General features: G+C 32.1%; 1 protein-coding gene and 1 long non-coding RNA gene across 3 annotated transcripts in view; one reads left to right on the top strand and one right to left on the bottom strand.

The window, feature by feature from the left end:
• LOC145325214 (proto-oncogene tyrosine-protein kinase ROS-like) overlaps positions 1-16,363 on the top strand; it is a 64,127-nt gene that overhangs the window by 29,295 nt on the left and 18,469 nt on the right. The gene's annotated exons all lie outside the window — the stretch shown is intronic.
• LOC145324239 (uncharacterized) lies at positions 4,164-5,383 on the bottom strand. Of its 2 annotated transcripts, XR_013881217.1 has the most exons (3): positions 5,222-5,383; positions 4,737-4,915; positions 4,164-4,528 (listed from the first exon to the last, which is right to left on the bottom strand). It is a non-coding gene; the product is annotated as an uncharacterized LOC145324239 (long non-coding RNA). The 2 variants fall into 2 exon arrangements; XR_013881216.1 differs by lacking the exon at positions 4,737-4,915 and having other exon boundaries at positions 5,222-5,378.

Genomic DNA, 16,363 nt, shown 5'->3' with positions numbered 1-16,363 from the left:
TCAGGTGAAGTCTTAATGCCAGTGGGTAAGGATGCGTGTCTAAAAGCTCCTAATGGGGTTGCAAACAATGTTAGGTCTCTGCAAGAAGGTTCTAGCGTTATACTATGAAAAGCGTTAGCCATATCACTACTACTATGCACAAATTTATCCCTTAGTGACTGAATCAAATTTTCTGCTGTGGGTAGCAGTGCAGGTTCAGACTGCAGACAAGGATTCAATTGTTGAAAATTTACAATTAAACGAGGACAGCTCCCCTGATCCGACTTTGGAATCAAATAAGCTGGACTTGCATAGTTGTTATAGGAATCCCCATCCAAATTAGCTCTTTCAATGGTGCCGTTCTTTAACAAAAACTCTAAGATAGATTGCATTTGCATTTTCTCTACGGGTGATAAATAATATAATTTCTTATGCTGGGGTAAAGTTTGACCAGGTTTCAGTCTAATTGTATAATTGCCCAGATATTTACTCATGTTACCTCTATCAGTAGAATGTGTAGATATGATATCGGGGTAAGATTTTAGGAATATGTCTTCTATATAATGTCTTACCTCTGGTGGATAGTCTGACAGCACCACAAGATCCTCTGGTTTAACAAACTGGTCCTTTGGCACACTATAGCCAGTAGGTTCTGTTACATAGTCCATGAGGTTATCAGATTCAGCTATATGTTTTAAGCCAAGTTCAATAACTTCATCACTATTCTCAAAGAGTTTATTCTTTTCAGGATCTGGTGTAGTTAGAATTTCATCAATATTAGAACGGTAGTCAGATAAGGCTACTCCTGGTACTGGAGTGTCATTGTTTATAGCTGTAGGATTCGGTATATATCCATCAGCTAAAGGAAAAGATCGTTCTACCAGATTGATGGCGCTGTATTTTGGTAGCTATAAGAGTTGAACTGAGTGGTTTCTGGTGTCTAGTGAGATCTGATTGATTGCTGGAGCCGTAGCTTTTTCTGCGTGTCGCTCCAGGGCTTGTACAATCTCATCTAGCTCAGTTGTCACAGATACATTGTGTAGGAATGATTGCGTAAAATCAAAGTCTGTGGTGATCTCCTTGACTACAAATTGGTTGCTTGGTTCCAAGTATCCGGTGATAACAGTGTTAGTGATTGCGTGTTCAGTGACATTTGTTATCATTGCTCTTCCACTAAGTTGTCCTCGGTTGTTGACAGTCAGTTGCGTTTGTCCAGGTTGAATTTTAATTCCTCCATTTCTATCATTGGCAATGTGGTCATCGCTGAGAATGACTTTTGTTCCAGGAGCTAAGTTGAAGAAATGGTTGATGTTCATTTCTATAGTCTGAGTTTCATTAGGGTCAATTTTGTCTATTGTCCCTGTGCAGAGTTGTAACTCATAATCAGAACAGAACAGGCTATCTAGTACTCTCCCAGGATGGAACATAGAGTATAGATATGGTGCTGGCGGGTGGTTGTCCGCAACGAAAGTCAACCCTAATTGGAGATCTCTAATGCCATTCATTCCGATGATCATAGGTGTGACATTCTTGTGTTTCTCAGGTACAATCATAAATGGTACTGGTCTATAGATGCCTGAGAATTGTGTGAGACGAATCATGAGAGTTATTTCTCCAGCTACTGGGATTTTGTGTCCAGAATAGCTGACAAGAACCATGTCACTCTTTTCCAGATGGTTCTTAACCTCATTTTGTTGTACTCCAAATAACATACCAAAATAGCTGGTTGACATGATATTTCTGTCTGCTGCTGAGTCAAACAAAGCTGTCATGTATACATCGTAGTTTCCATTTGACATACAGCCGGAGCAGTTCAGGTACATTTTCCTATTTTCATCCATGATAGCTGCAGAACTATCTACCGCTAAAATCTTGGGGTCATTAGGATCCATTCGAACGGTGATAGCGTTAACCCTACTTGTTCTGCCACGCTCTTTGGATTGTCCATTAGCTTTGGCCTCAACCCATTCTTCATATGCCTGTTTAAACACACCACCAGGTCTTACTTTACCACTATAGTACAGTTCCATCATCGCTGGTCGTCCAGGGCATAGGTGTTGAGCGTGGTATAGGTCTTTGCCATACTTCTTGTGACAGCTTGGGCAGTATCCGGATGTTAGTGCTGTTTGATATTGTCGTCCTTGGTCATCGCACAGTAGTCTGCATCCATCTGATATTTTGTGTGAATTTTGACCACATGCGCCGCAGTAGCGCTTATTGGATGTTCCATAGGAGATATGATAATCTTGTTTGGTGTTCTTTTGTGGTTGTCTATCTCTATTATCCCTGTTTTCTCTGTTGTAGGTTTTAGGATAGGCTGGTTTAGCAGTAACTTCCCTAACTGTTGGCCTTTTATAATAGCTCGACGTAGCGCCAACTTTAGCAGGCTGTTTGTCTCTATTCATTCTTGTATCCCTGTCATGTGAGTAGTTGGTGTTGTTTGTCTTTTTATGAAGCGACAAATCTCCATTGTAACTGGCTGATACACCATTCTGCTGTAGGTCCAGATCTAGGTCTTCAGTTCTAGGATACATGGAAGCGGTCAACTCATGATATGTAGGGGATCTTCCAAGATCATGTGTGAGATTGTGATGGTTTTCAGATGCTATATTGCGGCTATTTGTTGGTAAGCTACGTTTGAGTGCCTCCACTGCAGTTATGTTGAATACATTCTGTCTTTCCTTCTTGTCTGTATAATGAACAGCGGCTCTGCTGGCAAGATTCTGAATTGTACTGACAAGCTTAGGGAATGACATGGCTTTGGTTCCCTTAAAGGCTATCAGCTTAGCTTGAGCTTCCTGTGGGCTGATGAGTATATCATACTGTAGCAGTAAGCTATTGTAGACACTTTCAATAGATAGTCCAAGATTGAAACTCTGCTGGATAGTAGTATATGCTTCGCCAGTTGTGGTTCTAAGCATAAAGGTTTCAAATTCTGATCTTGAGAGGTTACATAACTCCTGAGCAGTGTTCATCTCTGATAGGTAATCAGTAATGTAGGGTGGTTTGCCGTCTCCTTTGAAGCAATGCTTGAGAGGGAAGGTTCCATTGGCTAACTTAAGCTTTTGATCGTTGCTTAGGGTGCTCTTGCTTGCATAGCTGCTTGGTGGTTTAATTCCAGTTTGGTTGGTGAAGTTACTGAAGTGTCGTTGAGTGCGTTTGTCATTCTCCTCCTGTACAATACGCTGGGCTTCTAACTCAACTTCACGTCTTTGTTCCTCTTTGTATTCCCTCATACTCTGTGTGTAGTTGGTACAGAAGTTCCTCATCATTTCTGAGTCCACACGTAGGTTGGGGTTACAAAGTCTTATTGTATCCAGGAATTGTGGGAACAGGAAATTTCCCAGAGGGTCTGATAGTGTTGCTCTAACATATCGATCTCTGATCAGTGCATCTGGTGAGTCCTCGCGCATGGGTATGGATCTTACTGATTCCGTGTCTGGTTCTGGCGTCTTGGTTCTCTCACCATTCTGTTCTGGTTCCTCCTGGTTGGGCATTGGTTCCTCTCTTCGTGTATCATCTCCTGCAGAAGCTGCATCAGCTGACGGAGTTCTTCTTCCAGGCGTCGTCGAGCGTCCTCGACGTGGAGTGTTCGCCTTTTCAGCGTTGTCATCTTTCTTACTTTTATTAAATAATGGCATTACAGCTAGCTTAAAGCTTTTAAACTTTCTATGAGTTCTTTAAAAAAGCTTATGAGATGTTGTACTATTTTAGGGTTTAAATAGCAGAGGTACAAGAAGAAACTGACTAATGCACCTAACGTTAAAACAATCAAGAATTGTTTACAATAACAAATTTTTCTTTTAAAATTGTTAAATATAGATGAGTATGTATTGTCTACTCCACCTACAGTTGTTTCTACGTCGTGAATGCTTGCGTGTGAGCTTTGAATCTTACTCTGGAGTGTGCGCTAATGCACTCTTATCCTTAATTAAGCTCAACTGTAGAAACACTTCTACTTAGATTTATTCTATATTTGCCTATAAGGGAGACTGCCATTTACACATCCAGCAAATTCACAGTGGATGTGTTTTTGCCAGTGCATTGGATGTATTTATGACAAACTGAATTTTTACTGTATAAATGACAGTAAAATCGATTCTCATGCCATAAATACATCCAACACTGGCAAAAACACATCCCATATTTTTATACATATGTCAAAAATACATCCAACACTGGCATTTACACATCCATACTTTTTCATTTATATGTCATAAATACATCCAACACTGGCATTTATACATCCATAGCAATTTAACACAAAATAATAAGAAAACACACTTGTATATTATTTGAGTTATAAATATTTGTCAGGTTAAAATAAAAAGCATTTTAAAGATTTAGATTAAAATATATTTGTCAGGTTAAAATTAAAAAAAACATTATGTGATGGATTGTTGTGACGATCTTGACCTTGTCACAATTCTATATATTGGTTTACCAAAATCATCAACCAACAAGTCTAGACATATCCCCACTTCCATATTGATTGTGGGGTCTTGGAGGTCCTGTCCCTTGAATCCCTGTACTTCTATTGTTAAATCTCCTTAATAAATAAAAAAAGATTAGTTTTTATTGTTTATTGAATTTGATTATAAACCCTAAACCTTATTTTATACCAATTAAATATTCTCTTTTTAAAGAAGCGTCGATATATTTATGATGAAAATACTCGATTATATATCCTATATCTACATATTTTATTCTTATTTTATACAAAGTAGCTTCGCTACTTATAAAATGAAAATACTCACCAGATGTTCTGATAGAATTCAGTGTGGTCGCGACTCATGCTTCGTAAACTTGGGTGATGAAGGAGAGTGGATCGGATTCTATAGCTTCCCGGATGGCAAATTTGGTCTCGGTGACTTTTGATTCACCAGGGCTAGGTAGATGTAATCTCCCATCACTCATTATATGCACAGTTGGAATACTAAAAAAACAAAACGCAATTTACAATTTGCAAATGAATAATATATATTTTACAAATAAATAACAAGATCTAATGTTGTAATTGTTTATAACCCCCAACTGTTTTGATATATACATATATAATATATATATTAATTAAAATACAAAACGTAAATTACAATTATTTTAATCCCAATATTATATATTTTAAATCGATAACAAGATCTAATGTAATTGTTTATAACCCCCAACTGTTTTGATATATACATTTTATATATTTATATATATACAAATATATATTAAACATAAAAATGTAGTAAACTTTTACCTAATAATTTGAGGTTCTTCATCAGTCTCTTGGGCGGCTTCTTTTGAAGTATAACGGCAGCTTATCGTGGCCTTACAAAGTGCCTCACAGCAACTAAAGGTTCCCAGTTGTTTATGTTGTCACAAAAAATAGTCTCTGGCTCTGCCATAATAACACAATGAACTAACAAAAAATATCTAAATTATAATATTATATAGCAATAATTTGACCACCTGCGGAAATGTAATGATGTTTTGTAGGGAGCATCTTGAGAAAAAGGGAACTAAATAGGGGAGAGTAACTAAAATAGGGTAAAGTTAAAGACTTAAACATACTGTATAAAATATAATTAATTGTAAATAAATATTCATATAAATTAATCTAGATGTGTATTTGCCAGTGTTGGATGTATTTATGACATATCATCGAAAAAGTATGGATGTGTAAATGCCAGTGTTGGATGTATTTATGACATATAATTGAAAAAGTATGGATGTGTAAATGCCAGTGTTGGATGTATTTATGGCATGAGAAAAAGTAAGAAAACATTTTGCCAAAAATACATCAACTGTAAATTTGCTGGATGTGTAAGTGCTATAGCCCCGCCTATAAAGCTAATGTGGGTTGTTTAGCTGTACAAATTAGCTATAAAGTTAAATAGAATGTTAAGGTTTGCAGCGAAGTTAATTTGGGTATGCTAATATACTATCACAAATTAACTGTTATTTGCTTAGGCGTCGACTTTTCCTAGCAAATGTTATTGTTGAGAAAAACAGCAATTTATAATCCTTGTTGAATTCTTACTCCACTCTAAGGATATGTAGCTTACAATCTGCTTATTCCTGTAAGGCTTTATGAATATAACTTACTAAGGTTCACTCCCAAAGGATTGTCTATATTCTAATAGTATTGCAATGGTTTTGCCTGAATATCAAAGATCTCGCACCCAATACTTATAGTTGTATTAGGGTATGCCTACCAATCCTACTAAGTATTATTCGCGAATTATTATGGGGCTTCACTTGTGATTTCAATCCTTATAACTATGTTATTGAGACTCAATTTAGATTGTCCTATATATATATGAATATAATCAGTTTGTTTTCAAGGTTATTATAGACCGGATGTGCTCCACTTAATTAGTGAGAACACAAAATTCTATGTGTCTTACTGAAGTGTGATATCCTACGCAAGGTGATCAATCTATACGCTGGAAGTTGTCAATCAAACTCTTTAAAGTAGACTACAAGGTTGGTGTTATTATTTGGTCAAATATTATTGAAAATCAAATTAGCTGAATTAGTGCACCTTTTTTTTTTTTCTAAATGGTAACAATTTTAGATTATAAAGATTATAAACTATATGTACACACTTTATTTTACTTGGTTATAGTCTTTATGCTAATAATCCTAAGTAAAATTAAATTTTCTCAATGGTATAAAAAGAAAATGTTCTTTCTTTGTTTTAATCCGGATTTTTATAAAGACAGTAGAGTACTTCCAATATTACTTGCTACTTCTTTTAGAGACGTCCCAAGACTCCCAAGATAGGCTGCTGCAACCTTTTGCTGCGTTTGGTTACTAGAACTTTGTCTCTTATAAGTGTGCTTTTAATTACATATAGGGCTTAGGTTGTTGACTATACTTTTAAATCACTAATATTCACTATCACTAATGATTGATGGTTTATAACTCTTCTCAAGTTGTCTGTTGAATTCTGGCGGCACATGAAATAGAAATTTTAGCATTAGCAAAGCAAGTAAAAATTTAGTTTTCATGTCCTACTTATTGTTGAGTGAACTGTTTATTGTATTTATGTTTATGTTTGTAAGGAACATACAAACAAAAGAAAATTTTCTAAGTTAAGATTGAATTAAAAACTTTCTAAGTCAAAATAAAATAGAATCACTCTAAGTCCAAAGTTGGAAAATTTTGACTAAGTCCGAAAAGTTTCTAATGAAATTATTCTAAGTACAAAATCAAAAATAAATTTTTTTTTTTTTTTTTTTTTTTTTTTTTTTTTTTAGGAAAAAAAAATTCTGAAAATATCTTAAGTGCAAAATTAATAAATTTTGACTAAGTCAAAAAAATTTCCTTTCAATGAAATTATACTAAGTACAAAATTAGTGAATTTATCTTGAGACAAAAGAAATAGAATTACTCTAAGTCCAGACGTGGAATATTTTGTCCGAGATGAAATTTCCTAACAGTTCATTCACAAAGCTACTTTAGAGATTGCCTATAAGTCAAAAGAAATAGAATCACTCTAAGTCCACTGTTGGAATATTTTGACTAAATGCAAATCTCGCTAAGTTAAGGATTTTAAAATTATAAAGTATTAGAGTGTTAGAATTATCCTTCACCAAAAGAAATAGAATCTCTCTAAGTCCATAATTGGAATATTTTGGCTAAGACAGAAATACTCTAAGACAAAATTTTCTTTTAAGTATAGAAAATGAAATTTGTTAATCTAGTCGGAAAAATCGCAATTATTACAAGTCCGAATTTTGGTAAATTTCCAACCAAGTTCACAATTTCATAAAATTACTATAAGTCCAGAAATTCGAGATTCTCTCTGTAACAAAAGAAATAGAAACGGTGCTAAGTCCAAAAGTGGAATGTTTTGCTCAGAGTCTCAGGAAACCTCTGGAATTATTTCTGATTTCATACAGTAATTTGTTTATACTTATATCATTCCAACCGATCGATGTTGAGAATATCTTTGAGACTTTGAAATATTTTGTTTAACTCAAAATTTTGGAGGCAATAGTTATTTTGATACATCCGCATATAAATCAGAATTGCATTAAGAATATAAGTCCTAGGCATGTATAAGTAAGTGCAAATCTCAGAAAATCGGTTCTAACGGCACCAAAGTATTAGTACAGTTTAACTTGAGTATAAATGCTACAAGTTTGTAATAATCTTTTGGCCCTTTACTACGACTCAAGAGTACTAACTGCTTTCGGCATATTGTTTCAGAAACATGGCTCCAAAGACAATATGTATCCCAACTAACAGCGTTTCCCGTGTTCTATAGGATTTGCTCCTAAGTTTTCATTTAATAAGACAGTTCAAAATGGTCCTTTACAAATAGTATTTTGATAGCTTATAAATGAAAAGTTACTCCATGCTTGATTCTTAATAAGTTCTGGTTTAAGTATCAAAGATTCAAGTATTTCAACACTTAGAGAATTTCCGAATAAGTAAAAATCATACTAAGTCCGAAGATTTATATATATACTCCGCCACCCAGCACAACTCCTAAATTTCAAAATTCTGACTAAGTCCAAAAATCAAAATTTTGCACATAGCTCAATCATAGATTGTTCCAACCCAAGTGTTTTACTAAAGAGAGGCGGACATGGAGGTGCCGGTGTGCTGGTATTCTCTAGGGCCTCTAGAGTGTCAACCAGTGCGAGTGTCCTTAAACATAAACATAAAAAAACATAAAAACATAAAAAACATTTATTCAGTGACAGATTACGCCCCGTCTTACGAAGCAGTACATACAATAGTACACCAAGCTACTGCTTAGTACCAGGTGTACTTTACAATTTTTCATAATATTTATAAATTTAAATTGCATGACTAACACTAGATGTTATGTGTGGCACTGATTAGGCTTCCCTAAAAGTAGGAATATGCGTATCCGAGATGTTTGCATTGCCTTTTTTAGGTTGGCATTAAAATAATAAGAGAAATAAGAAATAATAATGTCAAAATAAATGTAGGTAAAATTAAATGGACAGGGGAAAAAGAGAAGGAAAGAAGGGTTACAACAAATTTTAAGGCTAGTTTTTCTTAAATTTTAAAACCATTTCTGTAATTAATAATGTAAGGTTTTTAATAAATCCAGGCAAATCAATATATTTTAAGTACATTCATTACATTCTTCAATATTACATATAGATTTAAAAAGTTCATCTTTAAGATTTAATGCAAATGTTTTTTTAGGAATATTCTCATTTAAAAGATCTTTTTCATGACAAAAATTATTCCATAGTCTTTGAAATGAAAATAATGGAAACCTTTCAATTTTTTTAAATTTGGCTATTGGAATATAAAACTCACTAGAATTTCTTAGTTGTCTCTGATTTCTTAGATTATTTCTAATCCATACACCATCAAAAGAATTTGGTAGCCTCCAGCGAATAAAATCATAAAAAAATAGTAGTTTTGTATAAATAGATAGCTCCTTAATAGGCAAAACATTAATTTTCCTAAACAAAGGTGGCGTATGGCTGTTATAAGCGGATTTGTGTATAATTCTAATAGCTTTTTTTTGTAGAACTACTAAAGGCTTAATAGATGATTCTAAGCCACAGCTCCATGCTGGCAAGCAATACAATAAATGGCTATTTATAAAAGAGTGGAATAGTGTTACTAAGGATTTTTCACATAATATATGCTTAACTCTATTGATTAAAAACAAACTTCTAGATATTTTTTTCCTTAAATATTCAATATGGTATTTAAAGTTAAGTTGAGAATCAATAAACACACCCAAAAATTTAATTGCTGGAATTTCACTCTGTTGGTTGATATAACCCAAATATCTAATTTTATCTGTATCATTCTCATTTTCATTATTAAAATCTAATTTAATTTTAATTTGGTCCCAAGTTATGGAATCCTCCCTTTTATTAAAGATCATAAATTTAGTTTTAGTTGGATTAAGAGACATTTCATTGCAACGAAACCAATCACAGATATTTTTAAGTTCAATGTTGAGTATTTCAATTATCTCATTCAAATCTTTTCCTGATATCAAAAAATTACTGTCATCTGCAAAGAGTAGTGTCATTAAGCTAGTACAATTTTTAATATCATTGATATAAACTAGAAACAAAATTGGGCCCAAAATACTTCCCTGTGGGACACCCTTGCTGATTCCTAATAAATCACTTTTTTCGCCATTTGTATAAACAAACTGATTTCTATTACTTAAATAGTTTTTAAACCATTCTAATTCTAATCCATGTATACCAATTTTTTTAAGTTTTTTTAATAAAATTGTATGCGAAATTGTATCAAAACATTTAGCAAGATCACAGAATACCCCTATAGTAATTAAATTTTCATTTTTTGCTTGTCCCAGATAATTCAAAAGGTGAATCATAGGATGTAGTGTAGATTTTTTTGCTTGAAATCCATATTGATGTTCATAGATAATTTGATTAAATTCAAGATATCTTGTGAGTTGTTCAGATACAATTTTTTCTAACAATTTTGAAAAAATAGGTAGCAAACTTATTGGATGATAATTGCCAGGGTTACATTTATCCATTTTAGAGCTGTTACTATATTTAAAAATTGGCAAAACTTTAGCAATTTTTAATTGTGAAGGAATTTGACCTGTTTTAATAGATTGGTTAATAATGTGAACAAGAGGTACGGCAATACTATTTATAATTTGTTTTAATAAACAATTTGATAATCCAAACATGTCAGAGCTCTTTTTATTTTCCATTTTTTTCACTAAATTAAAAAGAACATGAATATTTATTTCTCTTAGCTTAAATACACTGTCTGTATCAGGAATAAAGTCGCACGGATTAAGTGGGGAAGGGTTAATTTGGCTGGCAATTTCATCAGCAATTGAAGTAAAATAAGTATTAAATTTGTTAGAAATATCATGATTATTACTGTAAGATGTATCATTGACAATTATTTCATCTATACACGATGTCTTGTCATTTGATTTTGAGATTACTTGTCTTAAAGTTTGCCAGGTTTTTCTTAGATTTTCTTTATTTTGATTAAGTTGTTCCCTGTAAAAAATTTTCTTTGCATCTTTTATTGCCTTATTGTAAATGTCCCTATATGTTGTATATGCAATGTTATTTTCTGGTGTTTTATTTTTTGAATAAATTGTCCCTAGCTCAAGTTTTTTTCGTCTAGAAATCATAAGCCCTCCCGTCATAAATCCCTCTATTTTATGAATATTTTTATTAAATTTAACTTCTTTGATGGGAAAATGTAAATTAAAAGCACAATCAAATACTTCATGAAAGTTTTCAAAACTAATTTGTGGGTTTAATTCATTAAGAACATTACCCCAGTTGTTCGTGTTTAACATTGCATTAAATTGAATAATTTTTTCACTTGTTATATCCCTGCTGATAAATGTTTTAGGCTTTTCTGTTTTTTGTGTTTGAGAACTAACATGAAAAATAGGGAAATGATCAGAAATTGAGTTCAGAATAACGCCAGATTCCAATGTATTATTGCAAGAATTAGATAAAATATTATCAATCAATGTACATGAAGCATGTGTAACTCTAGTTGGTTTAGTAATTAAAGGCAAAAACCCGTTAGATAAGGTGTTCTCTATAAAATCATTTGTTTTTAAATGAGATTCAAATTTAAGGAGATCTAAATTCAAGTCAGACATGATGTAAGAGTCACCTTTATAAGATGACATTGCTGCTTGTAAATTTGATATTTTATCAATAAAATATTCCATCTGCACAGTGGTCCTCAAGGCAAAAGAAGTTTGACAAAACCTACCATAAAAACAGACTATATGGCCATCAAATATACACATTGGAGGGCCAGGAACTAATTTTCTTAAAATCATAGCTGTTCCTTCTTGGGGTTTATTCCATTTTAAAGTTAACAGACCAAATTCCCTAAAAAATCAAGGTTGTTTGTCGCGATTTTGTTGCTTTGGATTCAAACCTTTATAACTTTGGCTGTATGAAAGACTCATGAAAGCTAAACCTACCATTGGAAAGCCTATTGAATGACAATTTTAGACATAGCTTTAAATTTTTTGTAGCTTTCTTACTTTTTGCTCTACAAGGAAAATTGTAACCAAAGGGAGAAAATTTATTGATAAATTTATTCTCAGAAAGGCTTTCACTAGGGTATTTTGATGTAAATTTTTCAGGATTTTTCTTATATTCAGTGATTCTTTTGATGACAAATGCAAAAAATACACTTTCATACATTTAATTTGGTATATTTGCATTTTTTCTACCTTGTGCCAAAAATTTTTTATAAAAATTATAAATTGGTGTATATTTTTTTGTCCAAAATTGTACATAAATTTCAGTAATAAATATTAAGAACCATCAATTGCTACATTTTACATGTGTAGTTTTAAATTTCCTATATTTATGGTTGTGTAGGAGCCTCAAAAATGCTAAACCTACCATTGTAAAGCATGTTGAACACTCTATCCAAATAAATCTATGACTTAAAAAAAAATTGACTTAAAAGGCTTGCACAGGATTTATGTTAGGTGTAATAAATTTCACCAAAAATGTTTTCTTTCCTACAAAATTTGGAGTAGAAGGGAGGTTACAAAGCAGTAATAGTTATCACATGTCCTGTTTCAACACCAATCTATGAGGGGGTGTGCCCCCCCCCCCCAAAAAAAAAAATGGTGCTGGGCTTACGTGCACCCCCCCCCCTTTCCCCCCCTAAAAAGGGAGGGGGGTAACATTTTGATAGTTGAAAATAATACAAAAGAAGGTGTATCAACTATTTTTTTTATAGCTAGCCGGTTCTTTTAGTAAGTAGTAGATGTAAAAATTTTCATAGAATTCAGATATGCAATCGGTTTTTTTGTAGACCTCTTATTTTTTAAGTAATTTAAGTTTTAAAAAAAAAAATTAAGTCGATTTTAAGGTACTAAAATGCAACAAAAAAAAGAAAGAAAATGGTCATTATGAACAAAAATAGTAAGATCTTTAATTTGACACCTTACTTTTTCAATTCTGTCAGGTAATTATTGAAAAAATCGATTTTTTTAAACCCACGAGAATAAAAACTTTGAACTTAATTTCATTATTTCACAGGTAAAAAAATATGGGTTCATATATACCTTTAGAATCAGAAAAATATTACGAATCCATTGTAAGCAAAATTGAAAAAAAAAGTTTACAATATAGTATATAAACTACAATAAAAGGAATTATATGAAAATATCATATTATATTGTACAGGCAACGTCTTAATTCTTGAATTGAGTATAAAAATGGGAAGGGGGTAAAGAGGGGGTAAAAAAGGGAAGACGATAGTGTTGCCTGAACAAAAAATATAATTGGCCATTTGTTTATTTTTTTATTTTTTTACTTTTTTTCAATTTTGCTTACAATGGATTTGTAATATTTTTCTGATTCTAAAGGTATATATGAACCCATGTTTTTTATGTCTGTTTGAGAAAATATTTAGGTCTAAAGTTTTTATTAAACCGAGGTTAAAAAAATAGATTTTTTCAATAATTACTCAACAGAATTTGAAAAGTAAGGTGTCAAATTAAAGATCTTACTATTTTTGTTCTTACTGGCCATTTTCTTCTTTTATTTTGTTGCGTTTTAGTACCTTAAAACCGACTTAATTATTTTTTTTAAAAACTTAAATTACTTAAAAAATAAGAGGTCTACAAAAAAAACGATTGCATATCTGAATTCTATGAAAAATTTTACATCTACTACTTACTAAAAGAACCGGCTAGCTATAAAAAAAAAATTGATACACCTTCTTTAAAAATTTCAAAAAATATTTTTTTCCAAACTCAACAAGATATAACATACCCCCCCTCTCTGTTTTGCTGTATGGGGCTGAAACTTGGTTCCTAAACACAGCAGTGGTCTACAAGCAACAGACATATATCAATAAATGTCTCAGGAGAATCCACTAGATCTTTTGGCCAAATAATGTGACATGTCAGACATTAAACTGACAATAAAACAGAGGAAATGGTGATGGTTGGGGCACACACTAAGGAAAGGGCATGATGATATATCCAGGCCTTGACTTGGAACCCCCAAATAAGAAAGAGGAAACCAGGTAGACCAAAAACAACCTGGAGGAGGGAACACTTAAAGGGAGTGTAAAGGTAAAAATCTTAACATTTTCTAAGCACCTTTCAATAAACTGATCAACTAAAAACGTCGTATTAACAAAAATATCAAGGATTTAAGCCTTGATTTTTTGGTATTTTGGGAGGGAAAACTGGAAAAACAGGGAAAATCTGAACTTTTTTCTTTATTAAAATGTTTGTAGGGATATTTAACTTGTCACATATAGTTTAAACTATATACTTACTGTTGAGCATTTATTTTATGACATAAAATTGTTAATTCATGCTGTAATAACGTAGAAATTAAGTAATAAAGATTTATTTTAAGTTCGTATTATTGACAAAAAATACCTTACTGTTTACAAAGGGTTGAATCTCAGAGATTATTTGAAGTGATAAAATCTTTTTTTATTGTGTTGGACTATAAACAACCCACTTTGGAGAATTAGTTTACACTTTTATCAGACTGTTTATAAAGAAATATTGCATCTTTATTATTTACAAATTTTGTAATTAAAGGTGGGCGAGAGATGGCCCATCTAAAGTTAATCAGATACTAAAAAAACCAGTTTCTAGCTTTGTTATTGTATTTGGTTTTCAATAAAAAATATTGCTTATTTTATCAATTTCTAAGTAACTATACATTGGTTTAAAGCAAGGATTATGTTAAAAGTTAGCTTAACCGTTAGGAAAAATCAAGAACTATGTGAAAAAGTTTAATTTTAGCTATAATGGGAGAAAAAAAGAATTTAATGCACATTTTATATAATACGTAAAATTTCTTCCTTTCCATGTACCTTATAATAATCATCGGAAAAAGCCGTTTTTTAAGCAAACAAAAGCGCGTTTTGCTCTATCTGTGAGATATTATGAATGAAATAATGTTAAGATTTGATATTAAGATGAGAAAAATTTACGTTTACAGTCCCTTTAAGTGAACTGAAAGATTTAAAAATTCCATCTTTCAGCATTGCCTCAAAACGTGCCCAAACAAAGGAAGATTGGAGAACCATTGTGCATGGCCTACATTCTGCCAAGAACTACAAGGCAATGATGATGACTCTTCATGCACTTTTTACACCCCCCCCTCTCCCCCAACTGTGAATTATTCCCCATTATTCCCATTTATTACACCTAACATAAATCCTGTGCAAGCCTTTTAAGTCAATTTTTTTTAAAGTCGTAGATTTATTTGGATAGAGTGTTCAACAAGCTTTACAATGGTACGTTTAGCATTTTTGAGGCTCCTACACAACCATAAATATAGGAAATTTAAAACTACACATGTAAAATGTAGCAATTGATGGTTCTTAATATTTATTACTGAAATTTATGTACAATTTTGGACAAAAAAATATACACCAACTTATAATTTTTCTAAAAAAATTTTTGGCACAAGGTAGAAAAAATGCAAATATACCAAATTAAATGTATGAAAGTGTATTTTTTGCATTTGTCATCAAAAGAATCACTGAACATAAGAAAAATCCTGAAAAATTTACATCAAAATACCCTAGTGAAAGCCTTTCTGATAATAAATTTATCAATAAATTTTCTCCCTTTGGTTACAATTTTCCTTGTAGAGCAAAAAGTAAGAAAGCTACAAAAAATTTAATGCTATGTCTGAAATTGTCATTCAATAGGCTTTCCAATGGTAGGTTTAGCTTTCATGAGTCTTTCATACAGCCAAAGTTATAAAGGTTTGAATCCAAAGCAACAAAATCGTGACAAACAACCTTGATTTTTTTGGGAATTTGGTCTGTTAACTTTAAAATGGAATAAACCCCAAGAAGGAACAGCTATGATTTTAAGAAAATCAGTTCCTGGCCCTGCAATGTGTATATTTGATGGCCATATAGTCCGTTTTTATGGTAGGTTTTGTCAAACTTCTTTTGCCTTGAGGACCACTGTGTCTGATCATTAGAACTCATGCCTTGTATTGGAGAATTAGGACGATAGACACAACTAATTATATTGCTTTTTTTCTGTTCAGTAATAACTTTCAATGTTAAAGATTCAAAAAGATTTTCTTCAAAATATGATAAATCATCAATTACAGTAAATCTATGTTTTTTATGAATATAGATTCCAACTCCCCCTCCCTTCCCCTTTTTTCTAGATGAAAATACAAAATTATAATTTTCAAGTTTATATAGATCTTGATCAATAATTGAAAATATTTCTTGAATACAAATTATGTCAAAATAAATGTTGTTTTGTAGAAGAAAATTGATATATTCTTTAAATTCATCAAATTTCGAGGGTAAGGAACCAAGATTCCAGCTTAAGAATTTTATCTTCCTGCAATTCTTAAATTTATTAATGAGTTGTGTGTTGTCAAAATAGGAA

This window comes from Acartia tonsa, chromosome 7 (genome assembly GCF_053477335.1).
Source record: "Acartia tonsa isolate MP-2025a chromosome 7, ASM5347733v1, whole genome shotgun sequence".
In the NCBI taxonomy this organism is placed as follows: Eukaryota; Metazoa; Arthropoda; class Copepoda; order Calanoida; family Acartiidae; genus Acartia; species Acartia tonsa.
The sequence above is the reverse complement of the archived record's forward strand: the minus strand, read 5'-3'. Positions and strand labels throughout refer to the sequence as shown.